The sequence below is a fragment of the Bidens hawaiensis genome, unplaced genomic scaffold (genome assembly GCF_021521415.1).
Source record: "Bidens hawaiensis isolate Kalapana, Puna unplaced genomic scaffold, B.hawaiensis_p1.1 tig00078467_1, whole genome shotgun sequence".
Classification (NCBI taxonomy): Eukaryota; Viridiplantae; Streptophyta; class Magnoliopsida; order Asterales; family Asteraceae; genus Bidens; species Bidens hawaiensis.
Genome location: NW_027506736.1, coordinates 21,427 through 29,104, shown reverse-complemented (window position 1 = coordinate 29,104; position 7,678 = coordinate 21,427). Strand labels below are relative to the sequence as shown.

Genomic DNA, 7,678 nt, shown 5'->3' with positions numbered 1-7,678 from the left:
GTGCCACCTTCACACTAACTAGTAACAGTATAAATAAGAAACTAAAAACCAACTATACAAAAAGTTTATGTACAATTGTACATTTATGTTTGAGAATGAAGTTTTAGCCCAAATCATAAATAGTAAATAATCATGTATTTGAGCTACATACAAAGGGAGCACCTAAACAAACATCCATAGATTACTAAGAGCATCCACAACAACAAACATCCACAAACCGCCACATAATAGCCACATTAAATTTCAAACTTTTCTAAAAAACCCCAACTTTTTTCTACAACAACAAACCTTCACAAACCTTATTAAAATATACTATAATTGTATATATATAATATATATGTATATATGCATGTGAGAGAGAGAAAGGGGTGGCCCCACAAAAATGCACCTTGTAAGTTTGTTGCAAGTTTGCTTAAACAAACCCATCATTCACAAACTTGCTCCACAACAAGAGAAGTTTGTCATCCAAGTCCATTTCTTTGTCACATAGATTGAAACCTAGAAAATTGGAGCTTGTTGTGGATGCTCTAAAAAGCCTCCTATTGATGTGACTAGATATAAGTACACTTTTTGTGAACGACTAACATGTACCATCTAATTCTACTCTTAAAAGGTACTCTATTGTCGACCATGATATTCAAACTCTCAGTCTCATGATAAAGAGTACATTTTACATTTCTTGATACCATTAAGCTAAAAGAATATATGACAGTATACACCCATATATAATGAATTAGTCAAGGGAGTATTAAGTATACGCCCTCATATCATATTTATGCGCCGTATACCAAATGGAATAGACTATTTGTGACAAATGTGGTGTGTACATTCACTAATATGTGAGACGGAGATGGGTGTTCATTTAATAGGACCACCTAAAGAATCGTGCATATGAGGTACTTTCCAATCCCATAAATGACAATATCTATATAGTCGACACGTCAAATATTTTTCAAGATTTTTTGAATTAACTTGAAACGGTCCCATTATAATGAATACACTAGAACCTTTGATTACGATTTGACAAACTTAATGACAAACTTGATAGTGCATAGAGATGGTTACTTGCCAAAATATAAAGAACACTACTACCATTACTCAAAATAGAGATGGTATCGGTACCGTACTAGTACATGTACCCGAAAGTACTCTTACCAAAAATCACATGTACCCAAATTTTATGGTACGGGTAAGGGTACTTTAGGCATGATACTCGCTTTGGTATCAACTTTTTTTTGCTTTAAAAAAATCCACTAAACTTGGTATCGATACTGGTACGGTACTGACAATCAATTATCTATAATACCATAGCCAAAACTGTAATACCACAACCAAAAACATAATACCAAAACTAAAATGAAACAAATCAACTATAATATAAAATCCATTCACGGTGGCTATTACTAGTTATTGATTGGAAGAAGAAGAGAATAGAACTAGGGTTTTGATTGGTTTAATTAGAACTAGTACTTAATATTTTGATTATCAATGGTTTTGAAAAACTCGTTTGAAACCTTGAGGATATCCCAATAACCACATGCTTAGAGTTATGAGTTTTAGAAATCATAATAAAAACCTATGCATATTCCTAATAAAAACATATACCCGAAAGTACCTGTACCTAAAATCAGTAAATTTGAATACCCTTACCTGTATTGAATAGACGGGTAAGGTTACAGATACCAGTCCAGGTAATAAATGTGTATAGGTATTTTGGAAAAAAATCTCATCCCTAATTACATACTTGTTAATGACTCCATTTTTATTTGGCTTTTTTTGCATGTGGTAACGGAGAACTTGATTATATCCTTCTTAAACCCTTTAATCATTAGTGGCAGTTCCATTGCCCCTCTTAACTCTTAAGGACTTCCATCCTAATCAATTTTAGTCCATAAAATCACATAAACACCTATACACATTGCCTTAATTATGAAACATAAGACACCTAATAATCACATAACCGCCACATTATACAAGTATTTATGTTCTCACAGTTCTCTATATGACGTATGGTTACGTGACGCCTTATGAATCATAATTAAAACAATATGCCCACGTGAATGTAGACTCGGTCCCCTATTAAGTGATGATTATTACACGCCCGTTATAACAAGGTCTTTGAGAGGACGAGGGGTGTTCCTAACTTCCTATAAGGGTTCCCCTATAAGAGGAGTATAGGCTTTCAAGACATAAGATTTTGGTTTCTATCCCATAAATGACTGTCTATAACTAATACAGACATTAAAGATATTTTTTTTCAAGATTCATATGCATATACGTACTTGAGACGGTCCCCATATAATGCATATGCTAGAACCTTTTTGATTCGACCGACAAACTTAATGGCAAACTTCATAGTACATATAGATGGTTACTTGCCAAAATAGAAGAAACGCTAGTACGATAACGATAACGCATAATACATACATGTGATTGACTCCATCTTTATTCGGGCTTTTTGCATGTGATGATGGAGAACTTTATTATATCCTTCTTAAACCCTTCAATCATTAATGGCATTACCATTGCCCCTCTTATGGACTTCCATCCTAATCAAATTTAACCATTAACGATAGCCATATTAGAAAATTAAACAAAGAGTTATATAAAATCACAAACACTTATGGGTAGGTATAAACGGGCCAAGCTGCAGGTTCATGAGATACTCAGGATCGGCTTGTTAAAAGTTCTAATCGAGCCGAGCTTTAACGAGCTCGAGCCCGACCTCGAGCCTTAATATAAGCTTGTTTAATAGATGAGCTTGAACTTGAGCTTCACTTATCAAGCTCGAGCCAGCTCCCGAGCATATTTCTATAATTACTAGTTAATGTATTAATTATAAATTTATATAGCAACACCCCTTTATGTGGTTTTCACAGTTCTAAGCACATAACCACCAGATATACTTAAAACAATTGTACACGGTGCATATAAGATTTAGTGGACGAGAGATAGCAAGGCGGTTATGCGGTTACCTATCGTCTTATGTGCACCTGATTATATTTCACTATACTACAATTGGTCCCCTTATTAAGTGGTCTCAATGTGTGTGTCTGCGTGCACGGTGCGTGTGTATATATACACAAAAACGTGTATAAAAGACAAAGAAAAAGTTAGCATGTACCACTTCTAAGCAATGAAGTAATGCCCTTCCAAGACAATGCTGTTTTTATTACAGCTGGCCAAAATGGTGCCACGTTGCCAGACCAGTCTGCTGTTTTTATGTCCTGAAAAATTGCAGCAATTTCACACACTCAAAACTATTTATAAGGTGAGGTGTAAATAGAATTCACATATGATATTATTTGTTCCTGTCACTTACTAACGGGTCAAATAAAAAAGATTAGCTTAAATGAATACGGGTCGAAAGTCTCCAAGCACATAATTAATATTTGCAATACATACTAATAATTGAAGTACTATCATTTTGTTTACATAGCTGGTACACTAATTATTTTTTAAAAAATGGACAAAACTGTTTTTGAGCCATTTGCTTTTTTATCTGTTATCCAACAACCAAATCCATACAATAAGGAGGTAGTTGAGTGTGTGGTAGTTGGTAGCTCCCTCAATATTTAAAGTTTTTAAAATAAAGTTTGAAATTTTTGATATAAACTGAAAAATTGTAGTAAGTTTAGGTGATTAGTGATGGAGTTTACCTGCAAAGAAAGTGATTCTAGTAATTTCACATAATCAGCTGTAGAACACCAAGCAGGGAGATAAAAGCTGGAACAAATCTTATTCAAGATCTTTTGTTCGTCAGGGCGAAGGGAGTTTTCGGTAGGCAAAAGATCCCTATGGCACCATGTTACTATGATAATTGTGGCTCCCGGTGCAGCCACCCGAGTCAACTCACTAACAAACTGTTGTGTTCAAAATTGAAGTTAATATTAAGATGTGTTATACAAGATGAATTTGAACTCAAAAGGGTAGTTTAAAAATTTTAACCTTAAGTTTGTCAGGCATGTGCTCACCACTCTCCATTGACCAAACCAGGTCAAACTTTCCATCAGGAAATGGTTGGTTTAAAGCATCTGCAACTTGAAATGAAGCCTGCTAACATTCATGGTTAGTTCAAGAATCATATGTTCATAATAACCATGAACAACCAATAACTTTAACTCGATTATATAATATGTTGCAGGTTTTCCAAACTGTAATTAGTTTCCCACTTAACATACAAATCCAATTAACTACCAAACATCAAAAACCGAAAGATTTGCAACATTTTCACCAAATTCTTAACAAACTACAATACCTTATCAGCCAATCCTTGAGCAGCAGCAAGGGCCTGAGCCCTCTCAGCTTGCACTGGGCTGAGGGTGATTCCAAAACATTCAGCTCCGTATTTCTTTGCTAGATACCTTGAGCTACCTCCAATGCCACATCCAACATCAACTAAGGTTCTAGGCTTCTTTTCCCGATCATCTGCAACACAACTCACACAGGACAAAGATCAAAATTACAATTCACAGCAAGAAGTTCAGAACCACACTTAATTAAATAGTACAATATAGTACAGTAAAAGTACAATTTGCATAAGTGAGCAGACACATTAATTGATTTCAATCCCTGTGAAATTTCAGCTATCATCCAGCCTAAAATTTCAGACACCTAATTAATAGTTACAAATCTAATAAAATTAATAACAAATTCACAGTAAGATGTCACAAACTACACTTGAATGGAACAGTACAGTAAAACTGTAAAAGTAAGAATTGCATCAGAGACTTTATTACATTAATTAATTTCAATTCCTGTCAAACTTCAGCTATAATCGAAGCCCTAAATTCCAAAAACCTAACTAATTGTTATAAATTTAATAAAATTAACAACAAATCACAGTAAGAAGTCACAAACTAAACTTAACGGAACAGTACAGTAAAAACTGTAAAAGCACAATTTGCACAGATCTTATTTAATTAATTGATTTCAAATCCTGTGAGATTTCATTTCAGCTATAATCCATCCCTAAAATTTCAAACACCTAATTAACAGTTACAAATCTAATAAAAATTATTAACAAATTCACAGTAAGAAGTTACAAACTACACTTACTAACTAATTGGAATAATACATTAAAAAACTAAAAACTGTAAAAGTACAATTTGCACAGACTTCATCTAATTAGTTGATTTCAATTCCTGTGAGATTTCATTTCGTCTATAATCCAGTCCTGTTCAAAAACCTAATTAATTACTACAAATCTAATAAAACTAATCACAAGCACATAATCAGTAAGCAATATCATTCACAAATCACTGTAACATTAACAAATTCAATAACAAACGAGTTCAATGGTGGTGAAGTCATCAAAACCGGCATAGTTTTCTCCGCTTGTAATCAACGGTGACGTCATCACAGCCTCTAGCTAATTTCGATTATCGAAATGAGAGCAATATAACATAAAACGATTGAACATAATAATAAAACTAATAATATAAAATTAGTTCAAAAAACAGAGTATAGTAAATAAATAAATAAATAATAATAATTAATAAAAGAGTACCGGAAAGTGAGGCGAAACGTAAGGCTTCTTCAACCATACGGATCTGAGCGGAACGGTGATCGGAGAGTTGAACGACGTCGTCTGAGTCGTAATAGCCGTGGTGCATGTGTTCTCCCACATACCAGACGACGCGTCGTAAAACTCCGCGATTCCTTTCTTCAGCTGCTGGTCATCGTCGGCTGCGTCAGCTTGTTCGTTACCGGTGGAACTGGTAGGTTGACGGCGGTTGCAGCCATAGTGATAGTGAGTGGTGAATTAGGTTGTTAGTGGTGGTGTGAACAATGGCATGTAGATTTGGTAATGGTAAGGTTTACGTGTGTTACAGGAAGAGGACGTTAACAGAACCCAAGCGAAATATGTTATTTATTTATAGCATGTGACCTGTTAATACTTTTTTTTTGTTGTTTTTAATATCTATCGTATACGAATAGATGTGTGCATATAAACTGGTTTTGACTAACTTAAACCGGTTTTGAGTTTTAAATCAATTTGTGCACCTCTATATACGAAGGCATAGGTCTATTTGGTACGGGGTGAACGAGTGAATAGATAAATGAAGTAGCTCATTGTCACTCTATTGTTTTGTTTAATACTTTGATTACTATGTAGGAGTGAGAAAAATCAAGTTTTGTGTTGTTTGGTAGGCCGAAAAAAACGAAGAAATAAAATAAATTTGGTGGTGAGTTGCGACGGTGCTGGTAGTTGTGGTGAAAGGTGGTGAGAGGTGGTGGTGGTTGGTGGTGGCAACGATGGATAGTGGCAACGATCGGTTGTGGTGGCGGGCGTTGGTGGGTGACATTGGCGGTGGTTGTGGGAGCAGTGGCGGAGCCACATGTTAACCACCGGGTTCGGCCGAACCCGGTCTCTTTTGGTTTTATACATAACCTATTGTATCAAATTAACGAGCGAATGTCATTAGAAAATAAAACGTTCAAACCCATGGATTATGAAAATTTTAGTAAATTCTTTTTAGAAATGAATATATTTTTTATAACATATAAAAAGCTTTGAAAAATTATAAAAAGAGTAAACTGCGGTTTTCGTCCCTGTGGTTTGTCCAAATTTGCAGTTTTAGTCTAATAGTTTTAAATTTGCGATTTTCGTCCCTGTGGTTTCATTTTACTTGCAATTAAACCCGAATTCACTAATCCCGTTAAGTTTGGTCATTAAACCCATCAGTGTGCCCCTCGCGTAAGGGGCAATTTTGTCATTTTTCTCCCCAAATACAACACAGCCCCTCACGTGAGGGGGCTTGCGAATTAGGATTGGAGTTTATTTTGGGAGAAAAAGGACAAAATTTCCCCTAACGTGAGGGGCACGTTGATGGGTTTTAACGACCAAACTTAACGTGTTAGTGAATTCGGGTTTAATTGCAAGTAAATTGAAACCACAGGGACGAAAATCACAAATTTAAAACTATTGGACTAAAACCGCAAATTTAGATAAACCACAGGGACGAAAAGCGCAGTTTACTCTTATAAAAGTTACTAACAAACATCGTAAATGCACAAATAATAACTTGTATATATATTATAAAACAAGCTCAAAGTTATTCATAGAACGGGTCAATAAACTCAACTCAATTAACATTCTTAAACATAGCATCAAAATAAAAACTAAACATGAATGATGCGTAATCGGATGTGTGATGATTTAAGTAATCGGATGGATGACAATTATATGGATGATACTTCCATTTGTTATATTGAAATTGAGTTCTTTTTTATTGTCAATGATTGAATATGTTGAATCGTTTTCAAAACATGAAAACATGTATGAAACAATTATAATATGTTATATATATCTTTTTTTATTTAATATGACTTTTTATTTTATTAAATGTTGACGATATACTTTTATTATAATAATGCTATTGTATTTTATCTATTTGACTGAATGATTGACTTGACCTACTCGGTACATCCGGGTCTGAAAACTTTGACGTCTGACAAAAACCGAGCACCAAAAAATCTCGAACCCATAGGATAAAATTCTTGTCTTCGCCACAGTGTGGGAGGATGGTGAAGGTGATCTACGGTTGAAGAAGAAATGAAATGGAAAAGAAAAGAGGGGTGCTGATAAATGAATTTTGAGTGTTTTAAAAGTAATGGAACGGACGAGCTAATATGTGATTTCATTTCATTAGCTAACAAAACACTCTTTGTTTAT

The 7,678-nt window shown here is 34.5% G+C and overlaps 1 pseudogene; it reads right to left on the bottom strand.

The window, feature by feature from the left end:
- Positions 1-2,308: 2,308 nt before the first annotated feature.
- LOC143618472 (gamma-tocopherol methyltransferase, chloroplastic-like) lies at positions 2,309-5,745 on the bottom strand (annotated as a pseudogene).
- Between the last annotated feature and the right edge of the window lie 1,933 nt (positions 5,746-7,678).